General features: G+C 40.2%; 1 pseudogene; it reads right to left on the bottom strand.

Moving 5' to 3' along the window:
• Positions 1 to 3620: 3620 nt before the first annotated feature.
• LOC101443872 (splicing factor 3B subunit 2 pseudogene) lies at positions 3621 to 15695 on the bottom strand (annotated as a pseudogene).
• Positions 15696 to 19647: the final 3952 nt, after the last annotated feature.

Here is a 19647-nt window from a genome sequence, read left to right as displayed (position 1 = left end):
GCCAGCCAGATTTCTACACTATAGTTTCTCTTCAACTTTCACCCCATTGTTTTAGTGTCCACCGATGTTTGTGACCAGATCCAATATTTCATTAGAGGTTGCACAGTAATGAATTCCTAGTTCAATCATTGCTTCTGAATTTATTAGCCAGAATTCTACTGTAAAGAGAACTTCCATTTCATCAATTCTTTGGTTACCCTGAAATACAAATTATAGATGAAAGGTTGGATCGATGTTTGTATCTTTTCCTTTATCAGTGTTCAGAATAATGAGTTGGTGACCTAGCACCCTCCAGCTGTGAGCCATGAGGTTAAAGAAAAATGAATTCATGGATTTCCATATATTTGAAGTGTTTTAATGCATAGTACTCATTACTTTTTATTAAATTTTTATTGCAGTAGCATACAACATGTTTTCCATTTGAAACCACTCATGAGTAAAATTCAGTGATATTAATTACATTCACAATCTTTTGCTATCATCATCACCATCCATTACTCAGACATTTTCATCACCCTGAGCAGAAACCCTGTATCCAGTCCTTACCCCCACCCAGCCCCTGGTAACTTCTACTGTTTCCATGAATTGTTTATTCTAGGTATTTCATGTAAGTGAAATCATACAATAGTTGTCCTTTTGTGTCTGACTTAAGAACATAAGGTCTTCAAGATTAATCCATATTGTAGGATATATCAGAATTTTATGTGTTGTATGGCTGTATAATATGCCATTGTATCTAAATATCATGTTTTGTTTATCCATTCATCTGTTGAAGGACACTTGAGTTGCTTCCACTTTTGGCTATTATGAAAATGACGCTAGGAACATTGGTGTGCAAATATCTATCTGAGGCCCTGTTTTCAATTCTTTGGAGTATATATTTAGAAGTGGAATTGCTGGGTCATATGGTGGTTCTACATTTAACTTTCTGAGGAAGTGACAAAATGTTTTCCACAGTGGCTGTACCATTTTATGTTCCCACCAGCAATGCGTGAGGGTTCCTAATTCTCCACATCTTTGCCATACTTGTTATTTTCCTTATTTTTTTTTTTTAATAACAGCCATCATGGTTGGACTGAAGGGGTATCTCATTGGGTTTTTTAAAAAATCAATTTTATTGATACATATTAATAAAGAATACAATCCATCCAAAGTGCACAATCAATGGTATTTGGTATAATCATATAGTTATGCATTAATCTCTTCAATCACTATTACAGCATTTTTGTCATTCCAATAATAATAAAGAAAAACAAAGAAAAAACCTCTACCCCTTAATAATTACTCTCAATCTCTCTATGCTTCCCCTGCCCTACAGAGCTGCTATTCTGTTTCCACCCATCTCCTTCTTTTGATTTGCAATTCCCTAATGATTAATAATGTTGAGCATCTTTTCAAGTGCTGATTGGCCATCCGTATGTATCTTTAGAGAAATGTCTACTTTTAAATTGGGTTGTTTGCCTTCTTGTTATTAATTTGTAGGCATTCTTTATGTATCCTGGATATTAAACCCTTATCAGATATGTACTTCCCAAATAATTTCTCCCATTCTGTAGGTGGCCTTTTCACTTTCTCGATAATGTCCTTTGATGTACGAAACTTTTTTATTTTAATGAGCTCCAATTTATCCATATTTTCCTTTTGTTGCTCATGCTTTTGATGTCTTATCTAAGAATCTATTACCTAGTAGGAGAACCTGCAAACTTTCCCCTGTGTTTTCTTCAAAGCGTTTTATGATTTAATGTCTTATATTTAGCCCATTGATCTATTTTGAGTTAGTTTTTATATATGATATAAGGTATGGGTCTAATTTTATTCTTTTGCATATGCATATCCAATTTCCAAGCACTGTTTGTTGAAGAGACTCTTCTTTTCCCATTGAGTGGACTTGGCATTCTTATTGAAAATCAACTGGCCATAGATATTTGGATTTACTTCTGAACTCTCAGTTTTATTCCTTTGGTCTACTGGCTGCCCTTACACCAGTACCACACTGTTGTAATTGTAGCTATGTAGTAACCTTTGAAATCAGAAAGTATGAATCCACCAACTTTTTTCTTCTTTTTCAAGATGGTTTTGGCTATTTGGAGTCCCTTGCCATTCCATATTAGATTTTTTTCTTCCTTTTTTTAGGTACTGGGGGCTGGGGATTGAATCTGGGATCTCATATTTGAGAAGCTGGTGCTCAACCACTGAGCCACATCGGCTTCCCTGAGTTGGTTTTTTTCATTTGTTTTGCTTGTTGTTTGTTTTTGTTTTTTCTTCAGGAGGGACCAGGAAAATTAAACCCAGGACCTCCCATGTGGGAGGTGGGAGCTCAACCACTTGAGCCACATCCACTCTCCATATTAATTTGATTATTGTCTTTTTCATTTTCATTCAGGTTGCTGGAATTTTTATCAGAATTATGTTGAGTCTGTAAATGGCTATGGGGAATAGTGATATCTTAGCAATAGTAACTCTCCCAATCCATGAACATGGGATGTCATTCCCATTTATTTAGGTCTTTAATTTCTTTCAGCAATGTTTTGTAGTTTTCTGCGTACAAGCCTTTTACATCCTTGGTTAAACTTATAGCTAGGTATTTTGTTATTTTAGGTGCATTTCGAATGGAACATTTTTCTTGATTTCCTTTTTGGATTGTTCATTGCTGGCATATAGATTTATAATTGATTTTTACTTGTTGATCTTGTATCCCACAGCTTTACTGAATTCATTTATTAGCCCTAATAGCTTTTTAAAGATTCTTTGGGATTTTATGTATGTAGGATCATGTTATCTGTGCATAGAGATAGTTTTACTTCTTCCTTAGCTTTTGTTTTTTCACCATTTAGTATGGTGTTTGCTGTGGGTTTTTCATGTATGTCCCTTGCCCTTTATCATGTTGAGGAAGTTTCTTCCTGCTCCTAGGTTTCTAAGTGTTTTTTATCAAGAAGGGGTGCTGGATTTTTTCAGATGCCTTTTCTGCATCAATTAAGTTGACTTTTCTTTCCCCCTTCATTCTGTTTATGTGGTAATTACATTAATTGATTTTCTTATGTTGATCCACCCTTGCATCAAAATTTTGAATGCAAAGGACAAGGAAAGACTACTAAAACCTGCACGAGACAATCAAAATATTAGGTTCAAGGGAGTCCCAATTAGATTAAGTGCCAATTTCTCACGGGGAACCACAGAGGCAAGTTGAAATACTTACAGTGCTGAAAAAAAAACAATTGCCAACCAATAATTTTACATCCAGCAAGACTTCCTTTCCAAAATGAGGTAGAGATTGACATATAAACAATGTTTAGTCTTTCAATCCAAGAACACAGAATGTCCTTTCATTTATTTAAGTCTTCTTTGATTTCTTTTAGTAGTGTTTTGTTGCTTTCGAGGTACAAGTCCTTTACATCCTTGGCTAGATTTTTTTCCTAGATATTTGATTCTTTTAGTGTCTATTGTAAATGGATATATTTTTTTTCCTTTGGGAAACAGTTTTATTTACAAAAAGTCTAAAATAAGAACATAAAATGACAATCCATTGGAAATTGCAGGAGAGGTGGCTCTGGGGAACCCATGCATGAAGCCCAGGTGTATAGGAAGAGAGCCTAAAGGAGAACTGGGTATGTGAGGGGGACCTAAAATTTGAACTCCTTGTATTTCTTGCTGCCCCTGTGACTGTCCTAGGGCAGAGCTTTCTGCTTCTTTGGCTTTGTTTGGCAGCATGCTCAGCCACCACATCACTGAAGTTTTCCTTTTCCACTGGTGCTGCTGCTCCTGCACATGCTCCTCGTACTTCTGGATCATGGCCATGGGATCCAACTCCAATTCTTCAGGTGCTAGGACCACCTCCACTCCTTTCAGCTCAGGGGTGGGGCCCTTCCGGCTCATAACTGGAGACATGTCATAGATGTGGGTCGATCTCATTATGGTTCCCCCAACAGTGGCCATTCCCTTCTCTGGCAACACAGTGAGCATCTGAGGTATCTCACTTCCATCCATTGCTTCCTCAATCTTCTTCTTCAGCTCAAAGAGTTCAGGAGTTTCCATTCCAGCTGGCACAAACAAGAACCCTTCAGGACTGATGAGGTCACTGTCTAGTGGTAATGGAGCCTGCCTCATCTGGTTTGTCTTCATCACTCTCCTCCTCTTCCTCTTCTTCTGAAGACTCTTATCAGATGACTCCAGTTCCTCCCAAGGGGTCTGATCAATCTCTACTTCCTCAGTCTTGGTTTGTAATTCAGCTGCATTGGTTCCAAACACATCCTCAGAAAGTGGTTTCCCAGTATTATCTACTGGGGGTCTGCCCCAGCCACCAGCATGGTACCCAAAGAGGTACAGTGGAGAGAAGGGTGGTCTGTATTGCTGCATGGCAATCTGCCATGGGGTAGGGGCTTTGTGGACATTTGGTCCTACTGGCATCCCTAAGGAAATCCTTAGTTCACCGGGCAGATCTCCTGGCTTCTTCTCTTCAGTGTCTTCTTCCCCTCGTGGGTTGCCAACTTTGGCTTCATCTGCCATTTGAAGAAGGCATGCAGTTTCTAGTAGTCAAAGTTAGTTTTCCCCATCTTGGGCCAAACCTTCTGTTGCATTTTTTATTTCATAGTCTTCTGTTCTTCCTTCTCCTGCAAGGCCTCCTGCATCTCTTGGATGCCTGTGCATTTGATGAAGACTGACAGCTCAAAGGGTGACTTTCCAATGCCCCATCTGCCCTGTAGGTACTTGCGCTTAAAACACAAGTGGTGTGATACAGGCACAGAATTCCAAGTGGCTTTGAGATGAACCAAGAGCTTGGTATCCTGTGCCTGCAGGTCATGCACCTCCACAAAGTCAGACCATGTCACCAGCTGCTTGAGTTCAGCCACAGTGAAGCAAGTCATTCAGTGCAGCTTCTTCTTGGATAGCTTGGAGGCTTCTGGCTACCTTTCCTGTTCGTCATTACTGCTATCATCATCGCTGTCCTTGTGTTCCTCCTCAAATCCCTTCTTCTTGGTGGGGGCTGCAGAGTTGTCCAGTTTTTCAAGTTTGTCTGTCTCTGTGTCTCCTTCATCACATCATCTGTGAGCTTGAAAGTCTCAAAAATCCTCTTGAAGAAGATGAAGTTGGGCTTATTAATGTCAGGTTCTTCAGTCACATACTCGATTTCAATATCAGTAGCTGGGGAGCCAGAGCCATGGTTCCGTGCTGAGTCTTTCTGCCGGTCCCCAGAGCTCTCAGACGACACCCCTACATCACTGGGGCTTTTTTTTTTTTTGGTTTGGACGCTTCCAGTTTTTCTCTTTTTTGATATGGACGCAGTGTCCTCATCTGTCTCTGAAGCTGATCAGCCCGGGGAGAATGACTGTCTGTCTCCATTTCCTCTTCCTCCTGTTGAGAGTTCATCTCCTCCAGGCAGCTTTCCTTCAGCCAGCAGATCTTTTCCAAAGCCTGGGGGATCTTGGAGCCCACAGAGTGGTCACCCATCTCTCTGTTCTCAGCTCCAGGGGTTGGGGGAGGACCATAAAGCAAGGGAACAGGAGACCCCATGGACAAAATAGGGGAGGGGCCAACTGCAGCAGCTACCGAGGACCCCGAGGGGTGCAAACACCTATTTGGCCTATGTCTTATGGGGGCTAAGAGACTGGGGTGCCCATCTTGGCAATCTCCTGCTGTTGTTCCTGTCTCAGACACACAGCTCCCCACTCTGCTGCCCTAAGAGCTCATGTTGCTTCCATGAATGATCTTCTTCCTGCTTGATGTGCTCCTCTTGCTGGATCACCAACAATGCTTGCTGCTGTGCCAGCTTCAGCTGCTGCTCCTCCGAAAGTGCCACAGGCTCATCCACACGGAGGGAAGGGGAGGGCCTCAGGTTTAGTGGGTGGGGTCCAACTCCCACAGTAAAACCAAGGTTAAGGCCTGGTGGAGGTGGAGGTGGTGGTGGAGGAGGTTGCAAAGGGGGAGTTCCATAGGTGGAGGTGGTATAGGATTCCCAGAGAGCTGTGCTGACATGGGAAGTGGTACAGTTTTCCCATCTTCCCCTCTTAGAACCAGCACAATGCGTTTCTGCTGAGTGGGACTCTGCAGCCCCTCCACCAGCTCTGATTTCTGCCAACTTGGCCTGAAACTTCTGGGCAGCCCAGGTGCCATAGTACCCTGAGGATTACGGTGGCACAGCTTCAATTCCCCTTTGGGGCGTTTGGGATGATGGCTGCCATCTCAGCTGCAGGAAGCTGTAAATGGATTTTTTCCCTTGATTTCCCAGATAAACAAAAACTGAGGAAGTTCATCAGCACTATACCTGACTTACAAGCAATGCTAATTGGAGTTCTTCAGACTGAAAGGAAGCAACACTAGACAGTGTTTACCTCTAGTAAATTAGCCATTTGGGTAATTAGAAATGCCAGTACTATTGTATTTTTTGATACGTAACTCTGCTTCTTATATCCTACAGGTCCTAAAATGGAAGCACATAAAAATGTAAGGATAAATCTATGATTTTGGATATGCAATGTACAAAGATATAATTTGTACAAATACAAAAAAGGGGAGGAACAGAAAGGTAGAGGAAATGTATGTGTATGCTACTGAGGTTCGGTTGGTATGAAATCAAACATGATTGTTATAGATTTAGGATGTTAAATTTTAATCCAGTGGTACTCACAAGGAAAATATATGAAAAATATACCCAGATAGAAATGAAAAGAACTCAATATGGTGCAGTTAAAAATATATAATATTTATATATATAAATATTATATATATATGAAAGTAGGAATTAACAAAAGAATTGAAGAACAAAAAGGTATAAAACTTTAAAAGACTAAATAGCAAAATGGTAGAAGAAAACCCTGCATTATCAGTAGTAAATTCAAATGTAATGAATTAAACTCTCCAGCCAAAAAAGAGAGATTGGCAGAATTATAAAAAGCATGACCCAACTATATGCTGTCTATAAGAGGCTCACGTTAAATTCAAAGATACAAGTACGTTGAAAGTGAAAGGATGGAAAATATATACCATGCAAGTAGTAACCAAAAAGACCTAGGGTAGTATACTAATGTCAGATAAAATAGACTTTAAGTAAAAAACTATTATGGGGAAACGGACTTTGGCCCAGTGGTTAGGGCGTCTGTCTACCACATGGGAGGTCCGCGGTTCAAACCCCGGGCCTCCTTGACCCGTGTGGAGCTGGCCCATGCGCAGTGCTGATGCGCGCAAGGAGTGCCGTGCCATGCAAGGGTGTCCCCCGCGTGAGGGAGCCCCATGTGCAAGGAGTGCACCCATAAGGAGAGCCACCCAGCGCGAAGGAGGGAGCAGCCTGCCCAGGAATGGCGCCGCCCACACTTCCCGTGCCGCTGACGACAACAGAAGCGGACAAAGAAACAAGACGCAGCAAATAGACACCAAGAACAGACAACCAGGGGAGGGGGGGGAATTAAATAAATAAATAAATCTTTGAAAAAAAAAAAAACTATTATGAGGGGCAAAGATGGTTATTATATACTGGTTGTTCCAGCCTGCCAGGCTGCCGAAAGCAATATGCCAGAGATTCCCAATTACAATGGGAATTTATTAACTTACAAGCGTACAGCTTTGAGGTTGAGAAAAATTTCCAAATTAAGGAATCATCAGGCCATGCTTTCTTCCCAAAGACCAGTTGCTGACGATCCTGGACTCCTGTCTCATAGCAAAGCACATGGCTGCATCTGCTGGTCTCTACTTTCTCTTCTGTTTCCTTGCTTTCAGTTTCTTGCTTCCATGGTTTTCTTCCTCTTTCTGAATTTTATTCTCTTGAAGCCATGCAGCTAGGTGGGAGTAAAAAGAGTGAGGGAGAGAGTGGAGGAAGATGAGCTAGAGGAGGAACAGGGGATGAGAAGGAAGCAGTCGTGTGTCCCAGCCCTGGGTACTGCTTAGATGGACGCAATGGATTTTAATAGCTCCTGGTAAGAAAGAGGCTTTGCAGTATTTTCACAAAAGGGGGAAGAGGGAGGATATGTTTTGTCAAGAAAGGTGGAAAGGGTTGCTCTATGGTTATGAGGCAGCTGGGACAAAGTTTTGGAAAAAGAAGAGCTTGGCTATAGAAAGTCACAAGCATGCAAGCTCTGTGGCAATGGAAGGTCAGGATAGCAATAAAGCATAAAAAAGATCAGGAAGTTAAAATGTAACGAATAGGTAGAGGTGTATGAAGGCAAAGATCTGATGGCTGTATTTGACCTGGCAAGCAATAAAAAGATTCTAGGACATAAATTCTTATTCAAAGTGATTTTGGTTTTTGTTGTATATATGTTCCCACAATTAAAAAAAAAAAAGCAACCGAAGAGACAATGACAATTAAAGGCAATACATGATCCCAGAGAGAGAGAGAAAGGAGAGAGGGAGGGAAGGAGGGAGAGAGAGGAGGAAAGAAAGAAAGAAAAAAGAGAGAAAGAAAAAAAGAAAGAAAAGAAAAGAAAGAGAAGAAAGAAAGAAAGAGAAAGAAAAAATTTGTGGATCTGGGTATTTGGGGGTGGGTAGGGGGTATGTTGGAGTTCTCTGTATGGCGTTTGTATTATTTTTGTAACTGTCCTTTAAGTTTGAAAGTATTTCAAAATAAAAAGTTTTAAAAAATAAATTATTTTGCCCTGAACCCACTGTATATTTATTTAGTGCCTACTCTGTGCATAACATTATATAAATGTGAGAATGAATAAGATAGGGGTCTTGACAGTTTAATAAAAGGCATTAGATAGATATACACAATAAATAAAAATGAAAAGCAGGTGCTAAGCAAGTCATAAGATGAACACAAAGCACTGATGTTGTCTACTCCTGACATTAAATTTTTTCTAGTCATTAATTTTTTTTCAGACTTTTCCTTCACTCAGCATTTTCCTTATATTTAACATTTGTATGTTATTCCAGGCAAATGCTAAAAAAATGCCATTTGTTTTCCCCAAGGATGTACATTCACTTATTCCTCAAATACTTGGAACATCAAAAGAAAGAATAGCTAAGTTCTTGCAAAGACAGCACAAGCTGGAGTATTTTCCTGGAATCTTCTGAAATCTGACATCCACTCTAGAGCAGTGATCTCTACAATACTGGCTATGGAGAATGGGTGATGCAATTCTGTTCTGAAAAGGGGTTGGGGGAAAGGATGCAGCTAAAGGCAAAAAGATTCCAAGAAGGTAAGGAGAAAATCCAAGCAGTGTTACTATCTACCATCCAAAAAGAAAGCATCATTACATATTAAAACTAAAATACACTTTCCCCATGTGCAAATATTCGAAGTTGTATATTTCCTTTGAAATTAGGTTCTTTTCAACCTGAGATTTCCTTAAATCCTTTTAAAATATGGTTTCGTTGGGAAGCAGCTGTGGCTTAATCAGTTGGGCTCCTGTCTACCATATGGGAGGCCCTGGGTTTGCGTCTCGGGGCCTCCTTGTGGAGGCAGTCTCGCGCAGGTTCTGTGGGGTCCTGCCTGGCCCTCAAGCCCACAGAGAGCCGACCCAGCAAGGTGATGCAACAGGAAAAAAAAAAGAAAAAAGGAGACAAGCAAAAAAGCCCCCCCCAAAAAACACAGAAGAGCACACAGCGAATGGACACAGAGAGCAGACAGCAAGGAAGCTGCAAGTGGGGAGGGGAAATAAATACAGACAGAAGAACGCACAGCTAACAGACACGGAGAGCGGAGAGCACGCAAAAAGCCACAAGGGCAGGGGGATTTTAAAAAAGTTGATTTTGTTGTTTTTTAAAGAGTACAAGTCAGGCTAATTTTATTTGCTTTCAATTAATTTTTATTTATTAGTGATAAGAGCTTAGAATCATTAATAAATATTAGCTGTAATTATTCTCTAAACAGACTTCATTCATTTCTACCTGTTACACTCTTGTTGGCAATAGTATTAATATCACTCCAATTCTCCTTCATTGGGCTCTCTGGCTAGCATTATCTTCTGGAAAATATTTCTTACCTTTTATAAAATAAATGTCTGTGTCCTTTAAAAGGATAAGTAATTCAGATGGGATTATTCTAAAATTCAGACTGATAAAAGCCTTCCACCCTTAAAAATATAGATATAGTTTAAAAAAGAAATTGTAAAACTGATTTTGTATTTTATATCTTAACAACTAAAGCCCGTTATACACATTATTCTCCAGTAATCCTGGTGTTTTTGTTGCTTAGAGTTTTCTTGCTCTCCAGAATCCAGCCTATCATTCCTTTCCCAGGCTCTGTGTGTTTCGTGTTATCATTGGTAATGTGCACTTTCTTTCATTCTAGTTCATTTAGTAAACAGACTTTATCTGAGTATTTTATGTGAGTTAGGCAATGAGCTAGGCATAAGGGACAAAAGGGTGAAAAACAGTCCCTGCCCCGAAGAAACTTATGCTCTAGCACAGTTAGAGGGAAGCTAACGAGCAGTCCCAGAACATAGAAGGACTGCTAGAACAAAGCAGGTGTTTAGAACCATGAGCTTGCAGAAGAGTCGCAGCCATGCACTTTGCAATGGCCAGGGGAGGTGTTTTGGAAAAGGGGATGCCAGAAGCTTACGATGGTACTCTCTGCCTTCTTGGGATGAGCTTTCCCAGCGAGTTTAAATTCTATTAATGTCTTCTCTATCTAGGCTGATAATTATCCTTTCTATACTCACATTCCTTAGCTACTTTCAGCATAAACTTTAAAGGACTCATGCTAGCCTAGGTCACTGATCTCCATGCTATCCTAGAGCCATGTTCAAACATTGAGATAAGGTATAAATAAATATAAATAAAATATATAATTATAGCCACTTCATTTTTGTAGCATTGCACACAAACATAGCAATTTAATATTATGCCAAAAGGCAATATGAAACTTCTGGAAGTTCACTATCAGCCTATATTTTAAAAGTCATAAAATTATCTATGTGAAATACACATTTAACAAAACTATTTTCATCTACTTATTTCAGTTAATGCTAGCACCAACTCCTTTGAGGTCAGCAGGGAAGGTATGATGTAATTATTATCATTTTTAGGGAATGATGAGGATAAATTTGACAATAAAGCAAGGTAGTCTGTAAATCAGAGAGGAGAGTACCAACTGGCTGACAAAACAAGTAGTGCCTGAAGGAGATACCAAGAGCTGGAATTTGAAGCTGAAGTGTTGAAATACTGGAACCAGAACAGAGAACAGAGTGCACAACATTCTAGTACTCTCGGTAAGTCTTTTAGATAAGAAGCTCAGGGCTAGGCTTTTACATAACCACCTGTGGCATGACACAAGGGCTTTTGGGCTCCATTGGAAGAGTTTCAAATGGCAAAGACCTATCAGCACTTCCAATTTTCTGCTAGAGATCTCTACCTTGTTGTCCTGCAGGCATTTCAAACTCAAAGAGTTCAAGATAATTTATCTTTTCTCCTAGCCAGCCCCCTCTTTTGTGGCAAATCTTTGCTAATTATGCAGTTGCTGGAATTGGATACATTAGAACATCATTGGCTCCTACCTCTTGTTTATCTCCACATCCATTTAGTTGCCAAGTAAATCCTATCCATCCTATTAATGAAAGGGCTCTCAAGTCTTTCTCTTGTGTATTTTCATTGCCACTTTTTTGAACCTGGTGCAGTGTAGGGGCCGCACAGAAAGAAATTGTTAATTGTTAATCCACAAGGGGAATGCAATCATGATTTAAGAAACAGAGTGCAGAGTGATAGCAATGGCTAGCTACTCCTAATGTAAGGCAGATTAGCTACTCCTAATGGAAGGAATAGATCAGAGGGGCTACAGGTCTGTCCAGGGTCAAAAGATCTGATCCATTCAGCATGTCTTGAAGAATAGTCAAGCACTAGACAGGCTACGGAGAGTTCTACCCGTGTTTACTTCTTCCCGATGCCTGCCCCTCCTCACTGTAGTCTTTAGGCTGGGCCATTCATATGTGCATCCCTGGAGCTTTCCCCTTCAGTGTGTTAAAGAGGCTGCTTGCTGAGACACAACTGACCTTTTCTCCCTGCACTGTTTATTTTAGCTACCTCCTGACTGGTCTCCCTGCTTCCAACATCTATCTCCCACTTTCAGTCCACCTTGCAAAACTCCTATTTTAGAATGACCTCTTTCAATGCAAAGATTACATACTGTCCTCTTGTTAAAAACCTTGAATGTTTGCCCGTCCACTCCTGTATGGTCAAGTCCAGGCTCCTCAGGGTGTCCTGTTGGACCCTCCTACGCTGCCTCCATTCTGCCTGCCTAACATGGGCCCCCGCTACCCCTTCCCATTATACCCACGTTGGTTCTTCCAGAAATAACGCCCGTTTCTTTGGTTACGTTCTTTCTGTGACTCCTCTCACTACTTTTCTGCCTCACATAAAGAGAGAGAGAGAAAGATTTATTAATTAAATTGAAGAATTTCTGGTTCATAAAAAATAAGGATCCCAAGGAAAACAAAACAAAAAACCTCAGCCCTACTGAGGAGTCTAAAATAGAATTCTACCAAGCAAGTCATGAAGACCTGAAGAAATCCGTAGATAGAGAAAGTCAACAGACTCGACGAAACTTAACTATAATCTGATTATTCTGCCTTCACATAGGTAAAAATAGGAATCCTATAAACTAGTCGCTTATATAATAAAGAGCTCTCATGTTGACAAACTGACTTTAGGTCAGTTCAAGAGGGGTGGGGTGGGGGGCAAGTTATTATTTAAAGAGTAAAGAGTTTCTGTTTTGGGTGATAAAAAAGCTTTAGTAATGGAAGGTGGTGAGAGTAGCACAGCATTGAAAAAAATAATTAATGCCACTGAATTGTACACTTCAAATTATTAAAATGGCAAATTTTATGTTACATATATGCTAACACAATTTTAAAAATTATATTGGGGGAAGCGGATTTGGCCCAATAGATAGAGCATCTGCCTACCACATGGGAGGTCCGCGGTTCAAACCCCGGGCCTCCTTGACCCGTGTGGAGCTGGCCCACACGCAGTGCTGATGCGCGCAAGGAGTGCCGTGCCACACAGGGGTGTCCCTGTGTAGGGGAGCCCCACGCACAAGGAGTGTGCCCCGTAAGGAGAGCCGCTCAGTGCGAAAAGAAAGTGCAGCCTGCCCAGGAATGGTGCTGCACACACGGAGAGCTGACACAACAAGATGACAAGACAAAAAAAAAACACAGATTCCTGGTGCCGCTGATAAGGATAGAAGTGGTCACAGAAGAACACACAGCGAATAGACACAGAGAGCAGACAACGGGGGGGGGGGGAGGGGGGGAGACATAAATAAATCTTTAAAAAAAAATAAATTGGGGGAAGCTGCTGTGGCCCAATCAGTTGGACTCCCATCTGCTATGTGGGAGGCCCTGGTTTGCGTCCTGGGTCCTCCTTGTGAGGGCAGGCTCGCCCGCATGCCACGGAGAGCCACAGACCACCAGCGCCACAGAGTGCAACCTGGCCTGTGGGTGCCATGGACTGCCACAGGCCCACAAGTGCTGCAGAGGGCCAACTCAGTGGGGTGGCGCAACAAAAAGGGAGACGGGTAAAGACAGGGAAGGGTGCATGGCGAGTGGACACAAAGAGCAGACAGTGGGCGGCCCCCAAGGGGGGGAATAAATAAAAATAAATATAGACACACAAAAGAACGCACAGCGAATGGACACAGAGAGCAAACAGAAAACAAGCACCATGGAGCCTAGAGTGATTACAACTGAAAATGGGAGGATTGCATCCAGCATCCATGTGGAATCTGAGCCTCCCCTTGACATAGAGGTGCAATGGACACAACCAATCCAATGTCCACATAGAAGAGGTGGCATTGGATTGGGAAAAGTGGACATGGTGGACGATGGGTATGGGGAAAGGCAGGAAGAGATGAGAGGTGGAGGCGTCTTTGGGACATGGAGCTGCCCTGGATGGTGCTTCAGAGGTAATCACCGGACATTGTAAATCCTCACAGGGCCCACTAGATGGAATGGAGGAGAGTATGGGCCATGATGTGAACCATTGTCTATGAGGTGCAGAGGTGCCCAAAGATGTACTTACCAAATCCAATGGATGTGTCATGATGATGGGAACGAGTGTTGTTGGGGGGGGGAGAGGGGGGGTGGGGGGGTGGGGTTGAATGGGACCTCACATATATATTTTTAATGTAATATTATTACAAAGTCAATAAAAAAAAGAAAAAAAAGAAAAAAAAAAGAAAAAAAAAAGAAAACAAGCACCAAGCGGCGGGGGGGGGGGGGGGGGGGGGATAAAATTTAAACAAGAAAAATTATATTGGTTCTCAAAATTCCTGCTGATTAGAGTTCTGCTACATGCCATAAAGCCAAAGTTGATCTTGGTTTAGAAGGAGAGTCTAGACAGTAATGTGGAAAATTCCCTGGACAAGAACTTAATTTCTTTAAACACACACATCCTGGATGTAGTGAAGACAATTCTACACTTCAGGACATTTGAAGGTCAAGATCTGGGGGTTCAGTTAAAGTGCTAGAGGATAAAAAGAAAAGAAAAAGGAATTTTTAAAAAGATGTGATTTTAAGAATAAATATTTTTAAACCCACACTTCTCTAATAAAAATTTTAAAAAGAATAAATATTTGAAGACACAATAAAAAATAAATTTAAATATCTACAATAAAGGGACTGGGAATAAAGATATAATCCATGGGCTCAGAGAAAGCTGTGAAAATACGGTGAAATATACAGCAAGTGGACACAGAGAACAGACAATGGGGGGGGAGGGGGAAGGGGAGAGAAATAAATAAATCTTTAAAAAAATATATGGTGAAATATCTGCTTCTCATGTTGAAATTAAGACAGAGTATTGTATAAGGACATAGGGCAAGGTAATAGAAAGCCAGACATCTATACAGATGATAGATGTAACTATTAGTAATTATGTTAGATTCGTGCAAAGGTAATTGCAGTTTGGCATTGGTGAAATTTGTTGTTTGATATTGGCATACATTCTTAAATAAATGTGGTTATGTTATACATCTTTTTAATGTGCATTTCTCATTTTATGTTTTTTCGCTAATGACATTACATGCTGTTTATTTTATATTTATTTTATTTTTGTTTTTCAAATATATTTTTTATTTATTTTTAAAAGATTCAAAGATCACATAAAATGTTACCTTACAAAAATATAGGAAATTCCCATGTACCCCACTCCCCACACACCCCTATTTTATATTTATTTTAGACTATGGAAATGATGTTAGACAAAAGCAAATTAGAGTACTTTTCTTATTTGAGTCTAAAATGGGTCATTAAGCTGCGGAGACAACTCCAACATCAACAAAGCCTTTGGCCAGGAACTGCTAGTGAATGTACAGTGTGGTGTTAGTTGGTTCAAGAGGTTTTGCAGATGAGAGGAGAGCCTTGGAGATGAGGAGCATAGTGACCAGCCATCAGAAGTTGACAACGATCACTTGAGAGCAAGCATGGAAGCTGATCCTCTTAAACTACGGTCCTTTGGCATTGGAAGCAAATTGGAAAGATGAAAAGGCTCGATAAGTGGGTGCCTCACGAGCTGACCGAAAATAAAAAAATCTTCATTTTGAAGCGTCGACTTCTTTATTTCTACACAACAACAACGAACCATTTCTCAATCAGATTGTGACATGCAACGAAAGCAGATTTTATCCAACAACTGGTGATGACCAGCTCAGGTCCAAAGCACTTCCTTCCCAAAGCCAAACTAGCACCAACAAAAGGTCCTGGTCCCTGTTTCGTGGTCTGCTGCCCATCTGATCCACTACAGCTTTCTGAATCCCAGTGAAACCATTCCATCTGAGAAGTATGTTCAGCAAATCAGTGAGATGCACCGAAACTGCAACGCTTACAGCCAGCATTGGTCAACGGAAAGGGCCCAGATCTTCTCCATGACAACGCCCACCGGCAGGTCGCACAACCAACTCTTCAAAAGTTGGCCAGATTGGGCTACGAAGTTTTGCCTCATCCCCATATTCCCCTGACCCCTCGTCACCGACTACCTCTTCTTCAAGCAGCTTGACAACTGTTTGCAGGGAAAGTGCTTCCACAACCAGCAGGATGCAGAAAATGCTTTCCAAAAGTTCGTGGAATCCCAAAGCACAGATTCTTATGCTACAGGAATAAACAGACTTATTTCTCATTGGCAAATATGTGTTGATTGTAATGGTTCCTATTTTGATTAATAAAGATGTGTTTAAGCCTAGTTATAATTATTTAATTTTTCTTTTTTTTTAATTTTTAAAAGGATGTGATCACTCGGTTTTTGTGTTGTTTTTTTTAATTTTTAAAAGGATGTAATACGTCATTTTTTTCTTTTTTTTTCTTTTTTAATTTTTAAAAGATGTGATCACTCGGTTTTTGTGTTTTTTTCTTTTTTTAAATTTTTTAAAGGATGTGATCACTCATTTTTTTTGTTTTTCTTTTCTTTTTTTAATTTTTAAAAGGATGTGATCACTTGGTTTTTTGTTTTTTCTTTTCTTTTTTTTAATTTTTAAAAGGATATGATCACTCGGTTTTTTGTTTTATGTTTTTTTAATTTTTAAAAGGATGTGATCACTTGGTTTTGTTTTCTTTCCTTTTAATCTTTAAAAGGATGTGATCACTCGGTTTTTTTGTTTTGTGTTTTCTTTAATTTTTAAAAGGATGTGGTCACTCATTTTTTTGTTTTTTGTTTTTTTATTTTTTAAAAGGATGTGATCACTCGCTTTTTTTTTTGTTTTTTTTTTAATTTTCAAAAGGATGTGATCACTCAGTTTTGTTTTTTCTTTTCTTTTTTTTAATTTTTAAAAGGATGTGATCACTTGGGTTTTTTGTTTTTTATTTTTTTAATTTTTAAAAGGATGTGATCTTTCATTTTTTGTTTTTTCTGTTTTTTAATTTTTAAAAGGATGTTATCACATGGTTTTTTTGTTTTTTCTTTTTTTACTTTTTAAAAGGATGTGAGCACTGTTTTTCCGTTTTTTTTCTTTTTTTTAATTTTTAAAAGGATATGATCACTTGGTTTTTTGTTTTTTCTTTTTTTTAATTTTTAAAAGAATGTGATACAATGATTAAAATTCACAGTCCAAAACTGCAGTTCCTTTTGCACCAACCTAACAAAACTTTGTACCAAATTTGTATTTGCACCAAATGCAAAACTTTCAAAATATAAGAATATCCCTAATGAAGGTGGAATAATGAAGACAAGGTAAACTTTCAAACTCCTACTTCCTACTGAAGAAGAAAATGCAAGACTGAAGAGGAACATGTAGCATCAAGTAGCAGGCTGGAATAAGGAACTTACTAAACTGAGGGTACAAACCTAATTAATTCAGAAGTCTTGGAAAAACACGGAAAAACTCTTCTTTATTAGGAAAATGAAAGTGAAAATCTGAATCATTTCATTGCACAAGTGAAATAGTCAGATCTCCATTCTGAATCAGAGGGCAAATACAATGAAATGAAAGAGAAAATGAAAGCATAAATTAGTTAATGGACAACTGGTAGATCATTTGAATGAGGATAAAGATTGGAAAAGAGATGGTTTTATGTCCTGCATGCAGAAACAGTATTATCTAGAATCTAAAATGAGTGATGGGCTGTTAGCTAGGCATCAGTGGGGAGAAAAACAACAACAACAAAGTTGCTACTTGGATTTTCAATCACTGCAACACACTAGCAGAACTGAAAATTAATGAAGTCAGAAGTGGCTGCAGCTCAATCAGTTGGGCTCCTGTCTACTATATGGGAGGCCTTGGGTTCTCCTCCCAGGGCCTCCTTGTGGAGGCAAGCTGGCCGGTGCCCCCGGAGAGCTGGTGCAGCAAGATGACACAACAAAGGGAGACAAGCAGATACAGAAGAATGCACGGTGAATGTACATAGAGAGCAGACAGCAAGCAAGCTGCGGGGGAGGGGGGAAATTTTTAAAAATTACCAAAAAAAAAAAAATTAATGAAGTCCTCTAGCTGTATAGATAGACTTTTAAAGAACTCTGTGGAAAAATGGATGTTGTTCCTAAAAGGAACTGATAAAGAAAAAATGTAAGGAGTGAACGGAAGTGGCCAGATGTAAAAAAAACAAAAGTATATAGGCGGAGAATTCAAGAAATGTAGGATGAATTCCAGAAAACAGAGACTTTCTATGAATAGCAGTTTCCTGTTATTAAAAGAGTGCCCATGATAACTGACTGTCTGCTTGTGCTACTAAGAACCCCTAAGAAAGAGATGAAAAATGTAATCAGCATAAGAAAGAAAACCAAAGTATAGCTATCCTTAAAGATCAGTGTTAGGGAATACCTGATCCTCAAATTCCTCCACATCATCTGAGGTGAGATGACTCTGTTGCCTCACTCGTGGGAATCTACCCCATTTCCATTAAAGACTGTATCTCTCATCTACTTTTTAAAAAATATATTTTTAGGAGGTACAGGGGTTTGAACCCAGGACCTCTTACATGTGAAGGAGGCACTCAACCCCTGAGCTACACCAGCTCTGACCACCTACTTTTTTTTTATCCCCCCCTTGTGGCTTTTTTTGCGCGATGTCTGCTCTCTGTGTCCATTTGCTGCATGCTCTTCTGTGTTTCTGCTGGTCTCCTTTGTTGTTGTTGTTGTATCACCTTGCTGAGTTGGCTCTCCTCAGTGCCTGCAGGCTGGGCAGCACCCCGCAGCATGCAGGTGAGGCTGCCCGGGATGCAAACCCAGGGCCACCCACATGGTAGACGGGAGCCCAACCGATTGAGCCACAGCTGCTTCTCTGACCACCTACTTTTAATTGAATAGATATGTCAAGAAGTGATCTGGAAACTGTGGATGAAACTCCACATACTCTGAGATGCTTTTAAGAAATATTTATAAAACCACTTACCTCTGGCCTGTGCTCTGTTTAGCTTTATCAGTGAGCTTGGTGGTCAATATGTCAACCACCCTTCTGCCTGTGAGTGGTAGAGCACTGTATTAGTCAGCCAAAGGGGTGCTGATGCAAAATACCAGAAATTAGTTTTTTTTTTTAAAGGGTATTCATTTGGGGTAGGCGCTTACAGATAACAGGCCATAAAGCATAAGTTACTTCCCTCAACAAAGTCTATTTTCATGTTGGAGCAAGATGGCTGCTGACGTCAGCCAGGGTTCAGACTTCCTGGGTTCCTCTGGGCTCAGCTCCTCTGTTTTCTCTACAAGGTCAGCTGTAGACTATAAGGCTCTCTAGGCTTTGCCTCTCTCCACAGCGTCAGCTGTAGACTATCAGGTGAATGGCTGTCTCTTTCCCTGGGGTTCCATCTTAAGACTTCAGCATCAAACGCCAGCATCAAAACTCCAACATTAAGAACCCTCAACTCTGTCCTTAGCCATGTCCTTTTATCTGTGAATACCCTTGGTGGGTGGGGACTCAATGCACTAATGATGTGGTCCAATCAAAGCCCTAATCATGACTCGGTCATACCCAGGTACAGACCAGATTACAAACATAACCCAATATCTATTTTTGGAATTCATAACCATATCAAAGTGCTATAAGCACCCTGTCAGCCCTCTTCCAGTGGACATTAATCAAAGAGTTGAGACAGAAGTGGTTTTAGGACTGGGAAAGGACACCCACATGTTCCTATGGTGACATATGAGTAAAATATCTCAGGGATCAGCAAACTTTTTCTATAAAGGGCCAGATAATAAATATTTTAGCTTTGCAGGCTGTAAAGTCTCTGTTTTAACTACTCCACTCTGCCATTGTAGCATGAAAGTACCTGTACAGAATTGTAAATAAAAGATTGTGGC

This window comes from Dasypus novemcinctus, chromosome 13, assembly GCF_030445035.2.
Source record: "Dasypus novemcinctus isolate mDasNov1 chromosome 13, mDasNov1.1.hap2, whole genome shotgun sequence".
NCBI classification, from domain to species: domain Eukaryota; kingdom Metazoa; phylum Chordata; class Mammalia; order Cingulata; family Dasypodidae; genus Dasypus; species Dasypus novemcinctus.
Note: the sequence above shows the minus strand (reverse complement) of the source record. Positions and strands in the feature narration are given on the sequence as shown.